Here is a 12,505-nt window from a genome sequence, read left to right as displayed (position 1 = left end):
ATCCTAAGCGACCGTAATCTGTCGAACCATAAATGCATTCGCGTCCTCAATCCTGCGAAGCTTTGGACTGCTAGCTGTGCTGAGGAGCCGCGCTAAACTGTTTAGAAGCAAACCCCTTGTGCTGTATACTTTTTACGGGGACTGTACATAAACCGGTTACCCCTAGATCATCAACCTCCTTCTCATGACGGCAGCCATGGCTGGATGGTCAACGACCTGAGCGCAGGATGAGCCCTGCCACGCCCGAACCCTGCTTCCAACACCGTAGATGTGCGCTGAGTTCTTTGATTTAGAGTATCAACGTACGGAAGTTTCTAAAATGGTCCTGCTGAAATGCTGGCTAACGCATTTCTCAACTGCTCTAATGTCTCCATCTTACTCTCTATGGCAATGTATCCGAGGTCCGGGCTAATGCTGCGGTTAGCCTTAATCTAAGCTGACTTTCCCGCCTAATTATCAACAACACATGGCAGCTCAGCTCGCCCAACTAAGCCTACATCATGTCTCATCCTTGGCGCTCTCCTTTTGTATTCCGAAATTAAAAGTTTATCTGCAAATATGAAGGCCAACGCTCCATTTGAGTAGCTACTTGCTGCGTAACCTTCAGTCTTTTCTCCTTTTTCCATTTCCTCTTTCAGTGTGGTGATTCGCCGCTCTCTGCTTGTTCTGAATTTCTTTTGAAGACACGGCGTAATTGTCATCACTTGGGGTGCTTTCTTGGTTAAGGGGCTGTCATCTCAGCATAGTGACAGGAAAATACCCTGCTCCTGTGAGATTTTTTTTTAATTAAAACAACTACGGTGCTTATGTTTTACATTATTGTTGTGTATAAGCTTAATGCCCCCTTATCAGCCCTTGTCTTGTTCTTGTGACGTACTCAAAGCCGTGTGCTCCTTTTTAATTACTGGTCTATCGCAAAACTTTATTTTAATTTTGGATCTGATTAAGCCACCCCCACCCCACCCTATACGCGGTAAATTCTTCACGCCGGGAAAAAGCAATTTTCACTCCATTGGCAATCAAGAAGTCTCTCATGTAGTCTTCTTGTGTCTCGTGTGCAGCCTTGAGACATAATCACCATTATTAGCGACTGATTATCGAACTCCGTTCCACAAATCTGCGCCAAACCAAACCGGCGACACATTGAGCAAAAGAGAAAAAACTGGCTCTTTTCCGATTTTATGCTGTAGAAGTCCGCAGAATCTTGAAAATAACGGGGCAGATGGAGCTGTCGTCCAAACGAGGCGACCACTTCGCGCTTGACTGCGAATTGCATCATAGTTATTGTCTTTACGCATGGGTGCTACTGCCAAATCTCCACGAAGCAGTGCGCTGCCAAGGAACTGTGATCTGGATGCTGCCACCAGACACGCACCAAGTGCAGCAAGAAAAACTTTGCAAGAAGTTGACGAAGAAGCAAATGCTGCAGCATCCAGAGGGAGAAACTACTTGTCTCAAAGCATAGATTCCCGTTGAGAGCTCCACACAAAAGTCGAAAAAATTCTATGAATTGCCTGTACTTTTTTTGCACAATGCAACACCTGCATGAAATATATAAGCTTGGAAACCATAAAGATATTGCAAACATGTGCTCGTGCGAATAGAGACAAATCCCTGTCCAATCAAACCTGCGTTTGTCGGCTAACTAACGAGATCTGAGAATCCCACTGAGACGCAATATTACGATGCTGATGCAAGTGAATCCCAAAAAACTCTAAAGCTTTGGAGCCCCATCTGATGCCGTCAAAAATATCTTGGTTTTCTTCCTCAGTTACCTACTCAGAACCCCTTTCATTTATGAAGGTTAAGAGACGCACCTGAGCTGAAAAAAATGTTCAGTTACACGCAAAGCCTCCAGACCTCCCCTTTTATCAGGAAAGAATAGGGCAACGTCATCATCTTTAGGAAAATTTGTAATTTCATATTGCGATAGTGAGAAGCCCCAGGTTGCTTTGTTCTTGATGATAGTACAAGCCTAACTCTGCCGCTCTCTAATGACAGTGACCACCGAGTATGTTAAGCGCAGAGTTAACGCTGCAATTCGCACCATCCTTGAACGCCAATCGAAGTACAGCCACACAAATTGGAACGGGTTACAAAAAACATTCGAGATCACTGCGGTAAGCAGCTTTGGAGTATTGCGAAAGCATTGGAGCTTGCTCGGCATTAGTCGCCCCTCTTTGCCTCTCGTTGCTTCTATTTGCCACCGATCTATCACATTTTAATTCCCCTTTACTTCATCCTTAATTCTTTTTAATTCGCCCTAAATCACCCTTACTTCATCTTACTTCACTTTTAATCTATCATAATTCTCCTTATCTCACTTCCGTTAACTCTTAAATCATCTTACTCCACCCGTAATCCGTCGCTTGTTTGATTTCTATTCTTAGGTTCTGTAATTTCGGGCTTTCAAATTTGGCGCTAGGGTTTGGCTACGCTCACACATCCGGGCACATGCTCTCACACTTCCGCGTGTTCAAATTTGGCGCCACAAGCTGGCCTAACTCCGTCTACTTTTTGGATATTTTCGGCTGTAATTTATGAACCATTCATCTGATTTCAAAAATTCTTGTTTTTCGTACCAAGCGCGCATCATCCTCTTTAGAATAAAGCCACTCGTTTGAATTTATCTCTTCAGAGTTTCTACAGTTACTGCCGACACGTTTTGATGACACGCTTTGGAAACACGAGCCCACGAACATAGACTAGTAACGCTTTCGCATTAAAAATTGACGTTCAAACTCCCGATTGGTTCGCTTCTCTCTTGTGCCTGGGTGAAGTGGACTGAAGTGATTCACGGTTCTCGATGAGTGGTACGAGGTGATTGTAGCTGCACAATTTGGTTGCGAACGAAACACTGGGAATAGAAGGAGTTATCACTGTACTCACACCGGAGCGCCTCTGCGGACGTTCTTTTACGGGATCGTATTTCAGGATCGCTTTGTCGGCCACCGCTTCCCATCTGCTTCGTAGACAGGTATCCCAAAGTATTTTATGCGAAGCATATTACTAGAGCTACACTACAGCCCGTCGAGCGCGGCGGTGGAGCTACCATTGACCTTTAGCGTGACCACGGGACACCACGTGACAGCATGACGTCACAGCAGGGGAGAGATGGGCTGCCGGCTCGCGCGGTCGGCCGCGGCGGTGGAGGCTCCACATCAGAGGCGCGGCGGCTGACCACGTGACAACATGACGTCACAGCAGAGGAGAGATGGGCTGCCGGCTCGCGCGGTCGGCCGCGGCGGTGGAGGCTCCACATCAGAGGCGCTGCAGCTGACCACGTGACGCTACAGCAGCGGTATAAAGCTGAGCTTGCCTCGCTCTCCGGGCACTTACGAGGCGGCCAGGTGTTGGGATGCCGCCTAGAAGCAGGGCTGATTTGAACGAGAAGCGAAAGCTTCAGCGTGCCACAGAGACCGATGAAGAGCGGGATGAACGTCAACCAAGGAAAGCCATGTATTCCCAAGCCTAGCCATCAATATGCTTCGCATCTGACTAGGCTTAACCTTAGCTAAGCCTCAGCCATTTTTTTTCCGTGGACGCACGCGCTCACGGGCACATTCGCGCCTACGTCATTGCCGGCATCGAAGCTCATCCGAGTAGAGTTTGGGGCGAACTATCGACTGTCAATCTACCCACCTTGCAGGCACCGCTGTTACCGAGCCAACTCATAGGGAGGCTCATATTTGCCTTTGTCGCGCACCTTCCCTTGTATCATCGTCGTCTGTGTGCGTGTGCAGTAATTTAGCGGTGACGTAATAACGAACTCGAAAGGCAGAGAACTCCGACGCGGTCGGCATAAGCGCTCATCCCACCAGAAGGTGGCACTGCAAAGCTTAGTGAGAAAAAATGCTTGGCTACGTGTAGGTATCCACGCATGTATTATGTAAGCAGCGCATGCAAGTATGCATATATCTACGGGCTTCCGCTAGCGAAATAGAGATTCTGAACATGTTTCAAACGTCACTTGCGTCACGAGGTGCAAACGATTATGCTTGTTTTGACTTTAGGCTCAAAACAAATTTGAAGTTAAAGTTGGCTCTAAGCACCTAAAAACATCAGTCGCTTGGTCAGCTCGATCGTTACCAAACGTATCTCCTGAGGTGAGTATTTTTCTGTTGTTTTCGCTTAACGATGCACTCACGTAACTACTAACGTGAACAAATTGTACAATTGAAGGGCAATATCGAGTAAATATTGCCTTATATTATTGCGACTCTTAGTACCAGATCAATGGTATGATGGGATTGTCGTAACTGGCATGCGCGGCGGTCCGTCGAGGAAAAAGTCGGAGAAAAAGGCAGAGCGCCACCACCTTGCTGGTTTACACTGGACCGCCGCGTGCGTTGATCAGAGGCATTCATAGCGGTGGTGTTTTCGAGGTACAGAATAATCGGCCGACATGAATTGCATTCTTTGGCAGTAGGATCGCCGCCGCACCTAAGCGCCTTTCAACTATGTACAAAAGACGTATTTCATTTCATGTTTTCTGTTACAGCCGCCGTGTAATCGCAAGAAGAAAGTGGTTTCAACTCTATTTTAAGTCCCTACCACATGGCGCTGCAACCCATGCCTGGCCCCAAGGGCAAACATTATTTCATTTCACTAGCGGATGCATAATTCTCGATTTTACCATGCTCGTGTTTTCAGCGGCCAGTGCCCGTACACAATTATAGCACATATCGACGGTACTATTCGCAGAGAGCAGCCGCAGGCAAACGCCGCTTCCTGCCTATGTAAAACAAAAGACCCTGCAAACTAATAAAGGCAGATATGAATAGAATCCTAAATATTTCAAGGCATCCACATCTATGATACATGAGTACAGTGTGTCTTTGCTTACCGGAGTGTGCAAAAACTCCAGTGCGCTGCAGCTTCCGTTCACCTTAAAGAACCTCGGGCTGTGAACATAAATTTTACGCTTCACCCGCGTAATTTATCATTCATTGTCGCATTTGAAAAAAAAAACCCTTGAAGTGACACGGACTTCATTTTATTCCTTACATGTTGTATCGAGAATGACGCACGTGCCATGCCTAGTGCGGCGATTCAACGTGCTCGCCTAGATTAGATATGCGCATTGGTTGCCACATCCCTTCGGCTATAAAAGCATTGTATGTTCAGCAATAAAGAGCATTTGTTAGCTGGCCACCTCGACTGATACACATGTGGCGTAAGTATGACACAGATGCAGATCGTTGTGTTAAGGACTTCGGCCAATTTGGGCCGAAAAAGTTTTTCGAAACATTGGAGGGCTACTTTCCCTTACCCCAAGGCGATAGGTGCCCGATCGGCATGGGGTATGCAATTGTGAGCTGCCGAGCGCTGACAGCATGGCCGTCATGTTAAGCCGAACCATAAGTAAATATTAACCTAATTAGACAATACTAGTGTCTAACACGTCCTACTCGTTGAGCCCGTTTCGAATATCCATTAGTTAGATCACGACGTTATCGGTTGGTGAATTATAAGCTAGTAAATATAAGCACAACCATAACAAACAGGTGGAACAGGTGTCCGCCAGATCTCTTAACCAGAGCTGATTCTTTTGACTCTATGTTTTCTTCACTGCATTTAATTTGAGAGCCATTTATTTCTACGTTTACTTTTTGTATTTTGCATCTGAGCCTTGTATTTATTGCTGTATTTTGTGTTACAACTTGTATTTAACATTTTTCAATTTTGCTAAACCTGTTCTTTTTTTCATATATTATGTATTCGCCCCTCCTGCTTGGGCCTACTGTAGGCCTGCAGTATGTTCTAAATAAATAAATAAATAAATAAAATATTAACTTATTACTCAAGTTTGGTGTCTAACATGTTCTACTCATGTAGAGGATTCCAAGTATCTAATTCGTTTGATGATCTCTCATTAATTACTGAGTGTAAAGTGATTTAACATAGTCGTGACAAGTGACGTCACCACAAAACAAGCCACAAAACAAGTGACGTCACCAATCGGATATTCGAATGACGTCACCAATAAATCACCAATTGGGTTACTATGTTGATTTACTATGGGTGCCGTCCTCTTAAATTCCTCGGACACAATATTTCACACCGAAGGGAGGTGGTAGCAGACCTCAAGAAATCGAGAAACGCGATGTAGACGAGCGAACGCTCTTAAAAATGAACTTAGTGAATGCGTTGTGGTCTGTGACTTCGTAAAGTGTCTTTGTGCACTGATGCGTACATGAGTAATTATTAGTATGCGAACTTTGAAACGGCACCCGATAACAATCGCGTTCTACTCAATAAAGTTTTGCTTCGAAAGCAACACTACACGAGTCGCCGAGCCATTTCGAGGAGCTGAAGAAAGGCCATACTGCGCATGCGCGAGGAGCAGCGACATCACAAGGCGCACAGCTGGCGCGCCGCCGCCGTCGCTGCGCGGGTGACTCAGGACATGGCCGGGCTAGAGGGGTCACCCCTCTAGCCCGGTCATGCTCAGGAGTGCCGCCGCCGGGCTCGCCAGTTGCGCATGCGCAGTAGCGGCGCACAGCAAGCGTGCCGGGACCGCCGCCACTGCCGCGCGCTCTCTATCGCCTCTCTCTCTCTCCTCGTTGCTTTCGCAATACTGAAGGTTTAACCGGAGCTAAACCACTGCCAATATTTTAAAGTGGCTGCCGCGTTGCAGAAATTAAAATAAATACGAATAACTTGCTCTCAGGCACGGCAGGTGGTATTGTGGCCGTGTTCTGATTGAGTTTGGTTTTATGGCGTTCTACGTTCCTACACGCTGTTGGGACGCCGTAGTGGAGGGCTTCGGTAATTTCGGTGACCACGGGTTCTTTAACCTGGTCTAAACTCGCACAGGGGTTGTGGATTTGAATTTGCAGCACCGGCAGGTAATCTTAGAAGACGTGAACTGGTTCGAGCGCGGAGCCCTGTGATAACACGACTGTTCCGTCCCAGCGGGCGGCAGCCTGGGTGCAACCCTTCGCGACCCATAGGGGCTTCAGACGGGCAGGCAGCGGCGACCGGACCTGTGTGCGTCATATTTGTACGGATGTCAACAATTGCGATGTCATGGAACCCGTGGCGCCCAAGCGCATGTGACGCATGTGACGTACGCGTTTGTGCGCTGTTGTGGTGAAGGAATGCGAAGCCAACGGACAAGCAGATCTCTATTACTGCCTCTATTTCAGTTTTTTTTTCTCTCTCACTCCAAACTTCCTCCCTTCTCTTAGGGCGTGGTTGAGGCGTCCATCTATGTGTGAGGCAGTTACTGTGCCTTTCTTTTCCTCTCAATTCACAATCCCAACGGAGATACACAACGGCCAATTCAGGAAGGGGCGTCACTGCATCTGGTTCGGGATCTCCTCGGGTGGCGAATGGGCTGTTTTAAGGGGCCTTCTAGACACTCCAAGCGAATTGGCCAACGGGTAAGGCGTCGCGCCGAGCGTGTGATGGGGTTTAGTGGACTTCCTGGCAGCGCTGCAACACGCTGCCGTGTTCCGCGCTTAATGGCGAAGCTGAAGCGTGCTCCTTTATTTTTCTATTTGACTCAGGAGACAGAAGACGCCTGTTGTCGCAGCATTTTTCGGCGAAACTGCTACCAGCCCATTTGTGGGTTGAGCGGCGATGACGATGGCGGAGGGGGTGGCGCCACCAGATCTCATGACCGGACAGAAAGCCGAAGCTAGTCGCGACTGTCATCGAACAACGCGCTCGGTTGTGGAGAAGACAAAGACAATACAATTACAGAGGACACAAGAGCTACTCTTTAAGGTAGCGAAGCGATAGCGTTAATGTGTTACCGCTCATAAATGCGTAATGGGTCATTCTCCATACATTCACTGATCTCTGGCAGTTCTCATTCCAATCCTGGCGCACTGATGCCGCGGCTAAACGATGCGCTAATGTCCTGCGGTGGAAGGTGCTGCCATCGGTTGAAATTGAAGACCAGAGTTGGTCTTGCCAAGATGCCTTTCTCGACCTTTCATTGGCTGCCACCTGCCACGGTGGCCAGTTTTCTCAGAATCCGGCGGGCAGATTCTCATGACGCCACAAGGTGGTGACCAATGTGGCCCACCTGAGTTGCTTCTGCGGTCATTTTTCGCTGAAAAAGATGACGAAAAGGAGGCCGGATTTTCTGCAGAACGCATTCCTAGGCGACTTAGCCTTCCCAAGGCTGTTTAGTCGGCGGCTCTCCGGTACCCGTAGCGTCACCCAACTCGGGCCTTCGCCGCTCGCGGCTAGACGCGCTGTCGCCGGCTATTCCTCATCTCTACTGCCCCCCTCGTCAACGGCGCCCTGACGCCGTTCCGTCCGGCAGTGCTTAATCCTCAGGAATTCTGCAGACTTTTCGAACGAGACCAAACTAAACCAAACCAAACTTTATTTTATTTTACAAATGTGCATACAGTCTTTAGGATGAGCCACAGGCCAAAAGCTAAAGAAAATAGCTTGAAAATGCCTGTGGCTCATCTAAGAGCCATTACAAAATAATAAAATAAACACATGCATACAACGGTGGCAGATCGGAAACGAGCACACTGTAGAAAGAATTTATAATATTTACGATTGAACTGATGGGTACACAGAGATGTAGTTTGAAACTAGAAAAAAACAATTAAAACTGAACAAATGCATTTGAAAGTTATACACTGCTGGGTTGATTACAAAGGGGAAAAGGACACCGATACATACACAAACTATAATATATGAAAAGAAGTTATGGAATATTATTTACAAAGTACACTTTTAAATCATGTGGTCGGAGGTTATACATGCTCAGCTGGTTAGATTCGTAGCTGTTTAGAACATTAGGTATAAGGAAGTTAAGTGCTTGTTTACCATAGTTAGTTCTAGCTCGTGGAAGTGTCCATTTTGCAGTTGATCCGGTTTGAACATACTTTTCAATGGGCTTTAACAATGCGATATTAAGCAAAAAATTACATATTGATGGTGAAGAAAATTTGAGATAGTATAATAGGCGGTACTCAAGAAAAACATTGACACGAATTACTTCATACTTAGTAAACAATTCAGCCGTATGGGAAGTAAAACTGGCACCTGCGATAATCCTGATAGCTTTCTTTTGGAGAATTAGAATTTTCTGTAGATTTGTTTTGGATGTGGTAGCCCAAACTATGTGGCAATAGTTAATGTGTGATTGGAATAGGGCATGATAAATCATTCGTTTTATACAGGGAGGAAATTCAGTGCGGTACCGAGCAAGAAAACCAACGGAAGGAGCTAATTTCTTGCGAAGATGTGTTGCGTGTGCGGTCCAGCTCATACAGGCGTCAAAAATTACACCGAGTGATTTGAAGGTGTCCACGATTTCTATTTTATGATTCCCAAGTTGAAGATCATCGTTTAAGTTAATTTTGACGTTTTTAGGCCTGAAGAAAACAGCTTTAGATTTATTGGTATTAATAGACAACCCATTTTGAACGGACCACGCATGCAAAGTTTTAAGAACAGCATTACCGCGATTTAATAACTGATCTGTTGAGGAGCCCGTTAAGAAAATACTGGTGTCATCTGCGTACAGAATGAATTTAACGTTACTGTCAATGTTTACGAGATCATTTATGTATACGTTAAAGAGAAAAGGACCTAAAAGGCTGCCCTGAGGTACTCCACAGTTTATAGCCTGAAGAGTGGATCCATGTCCGTCACAGAAAACAGCCTGTTTTCGATCAGTGAGGTATGACCGTAGAAGATGGAGACACATTCCTCGAACACCATACATTTCTAGTTTAGCAAGCAAAATAGTGTGGTTAAGAAAGTCAAAAGCCTTACTGAAATCAACAAAGATACCGAGAGTTAGACATTTACGTTCAAAATTTTGCAAGATAAATTCTTTTTGTGAGAGGAGAGCAGATTCGGTAGAGCGTCCTTTTCGAAACCCGAACTGTGAATCTGTTAGCAAGCTGTGTTTAGTAAAAAAGCTATCCATTCTTTTTAGAATAATCTTCTCATATACCTTCGAAAAAACCGGAAGTACGGAAATCGGGCGGTAGTTGGTTAATACGGCTTTATTACCTCCTTTAAAGATAACTGTTACTTTGGCATTTTTCATTTCATTAGGGAAAATAGAGCATGAAAGGGACTGATTAAAAATGAAAGCTAGATACGGGGCTATTAGGTCTGCAACAAACTTCAGCGGTTTTATTTGCAGCCCATCATAATCCACACAGCGTGTTGATTTCAGATTCATTAATACTGAGAACACTTCTTCCGAATTCGTTTGATAAAAGACTATTGATTCATTAGGCATATTGCTAATTGTACTAGTGGCAGGTTTTACATCTCCGGTTGGCTTAAAGGCAGTAAAAAAACAGTTAAATTTCTCTGCAAGGGAGGCCCCGGATAAAAGCTCATTTTCGACAAATAGTTCACCTAGTGTTTTGTTATGTTTTTTGTGGACAAAAGCTTCATTCAAAACTTTCCATAGCTGTCGGGGATTGTGCTTGTTATTACTAACTAAGCGCTGCTGGTAAGCTTGCTTAGCGCTCCTTAGCTCACTTGTTAGATTATTACGATATTTTTTGAATGAAACTAAATCAGCAGGATCCTTAGTGAGCATAAAATGCTTGAAATGCTTACTTTTGCGCTTCATCATTTTCATGTGAAGGGGGGTTACCCATGGTTTTCGGATCTTAGATTTTTTAGTTTTTGTCTTCCATGGAAAGCAGCGTGTGTAGTGTACTTTTAATTTATTAAGAAAGTGCTTATAGCAATCGTCCGGCTGAGAGTAATTGAAAATCGAGCTCCAGTCTTCAGAAAGTATTGACAGCCTAAAACGGTTAAGGGATTCTTCATTAATGCACTGGTAAGTAAAGACGTTATGTTCACAATTGACAGCAGGTGTTTGGGCAACAACAGAAGCAAATACAGCGCAGTGATCACTAATATCCGAAACTATAGTTCCAGCACAATTGACATACGAAGCGATGTCAACAATCAAAAGATCAAGTGTACTCGAAGAAGTAGCTGTAAATCTGGTAGGTGTGGTTATTAAATTCAAAAATCCATTGGACCAGACAGCTTCTAAAAAGGCACTGCTGTTACGACTATTATCTTCAATGTTAAGATTAAAGTCGCCACCAATAAGCGTATGTTTTTCCCGAGAGCAAAAGTCAAGAAAGGCATCAAAAAACTCAATAAAGGTATCAGTGCAACCTGACGGGGGCCTATATACCACTGAGACAATACTGTCAGCAATTTTGACTGTAAGTATCTCAAAATCATCCTTCATAACAGAAAACTCGGGTAGCAGGTCTGCTTTAAGACCGCTTTTGACGTAAATGGCTACACCGCCACCTCGCGTGCTTCGGTTCAAATAGAAAAGAGAATAATCAGGAAGGTTTATAAAATCAATTTCATGCACCGCCCACGTTTCTGTGAACAACAGCACATCAAAACTATGTTGAAGGTGTGCTAAGAGATAGGGCAAGTGGTCGGCCTTGTTTCTTATCGAGCGAATATTTAGGTGTAAAGCTGAAAAGCTGTTTTCTATAGCTAAGCTGCTCTTAACTTCGTGCGGTAGGAGAAGCTCGTTCGTCGCGAGCTTGTGTCTCGGCTGGTGTCTCTTGAGGGGGGGGTGTCGTCGTCTGGTGGCTCTTCAGTCTCAAGCTGCCACCGCTCTTTTGCCTAGCCGACGCGAATCAGCCCCAAAGGGCGATGGACGCCCTAGCGGCCCGGCGCCTGCGCGCGCGCGCGCGCGCGCACCGTTCCAACAAATGTCATTCTTCGCTTCGAGCGCACCCCTCCGTCCCGTCGCGGAGGGGGGGAGGGGGGGGGGGGGGGTCCACTAAGACGGCAGCGGCGGGGTGCTGAGAAAGAACGACCGGCCCCAATGACCCCGCGTGCACTACCGATACCTTACAACCAGCGTGAATATTTAGGAATTGTGCTACTTATGAGGTGAACCATTTGAAGGAGAAGAGCATCGTTCGCCATTTATTTTTCAACAAAAAAATCGCACAAAATTGTAGTGCAAATAAAATGAAAAAAAAATGTTGTTTCTAAATCTTTTCTTTTTTTTAATATACGGAGGTCCGTCCGCAAAAAACCAACCTGAGGAAAATGGATATGCTTAGAGGCAAGGCGTCGTCATTGCGGAGCCACTGCAGCGTGCCCTGCTGCTGCGTAGCCGGCGGCGGCTGCTCTGGATGAGCGTCGGCGTCCACTGCCGTACGTGTAGTGGCGAGCATTTCTTCACTCGTCAAGCACGGGCTCTCAATGGCAAAGCGGTGCAGAAGGCCCTCGGGAAAAGATCTCCAAGGTCTCCATCCCTCTGCAAGCACGATCTTGCTGCAGAAGTTACCTCCCGAAGCCGACTGCCGAGACACCGGATCAGACGTGCGGCTGCGCTGCGATGCTACATGGAGTCAATCGCGTCTTCCAAGCGCGGGCATTTCCAGGCGAGTACACACGAGCCACGCGCACACTGTCGAGCGTTGAAACAAATTTGGGCGGCTGAAGCGAACGGCACCGCTCACACAAGCACTGCCGAAGACACACACGCCATTCGTGTTTAAGGCGT

Source organism: Amblyomma mixtum, chromosome 3, assembly GCF_055824585.1.
Source record: "Amblyomma mixtum isolate Tamu chromosome 3, ASM5582458v1, whole genome shotgun sequence".
Lineage (NCBI taxonomy): Eukaryota > Metazoa > Arthropoda > Arachnida > Ixodida > Ixodidae > Amblyomma > Amblyomma mixtum.
Note: the sequence above shows the minus strand (reverse complement) of the source record.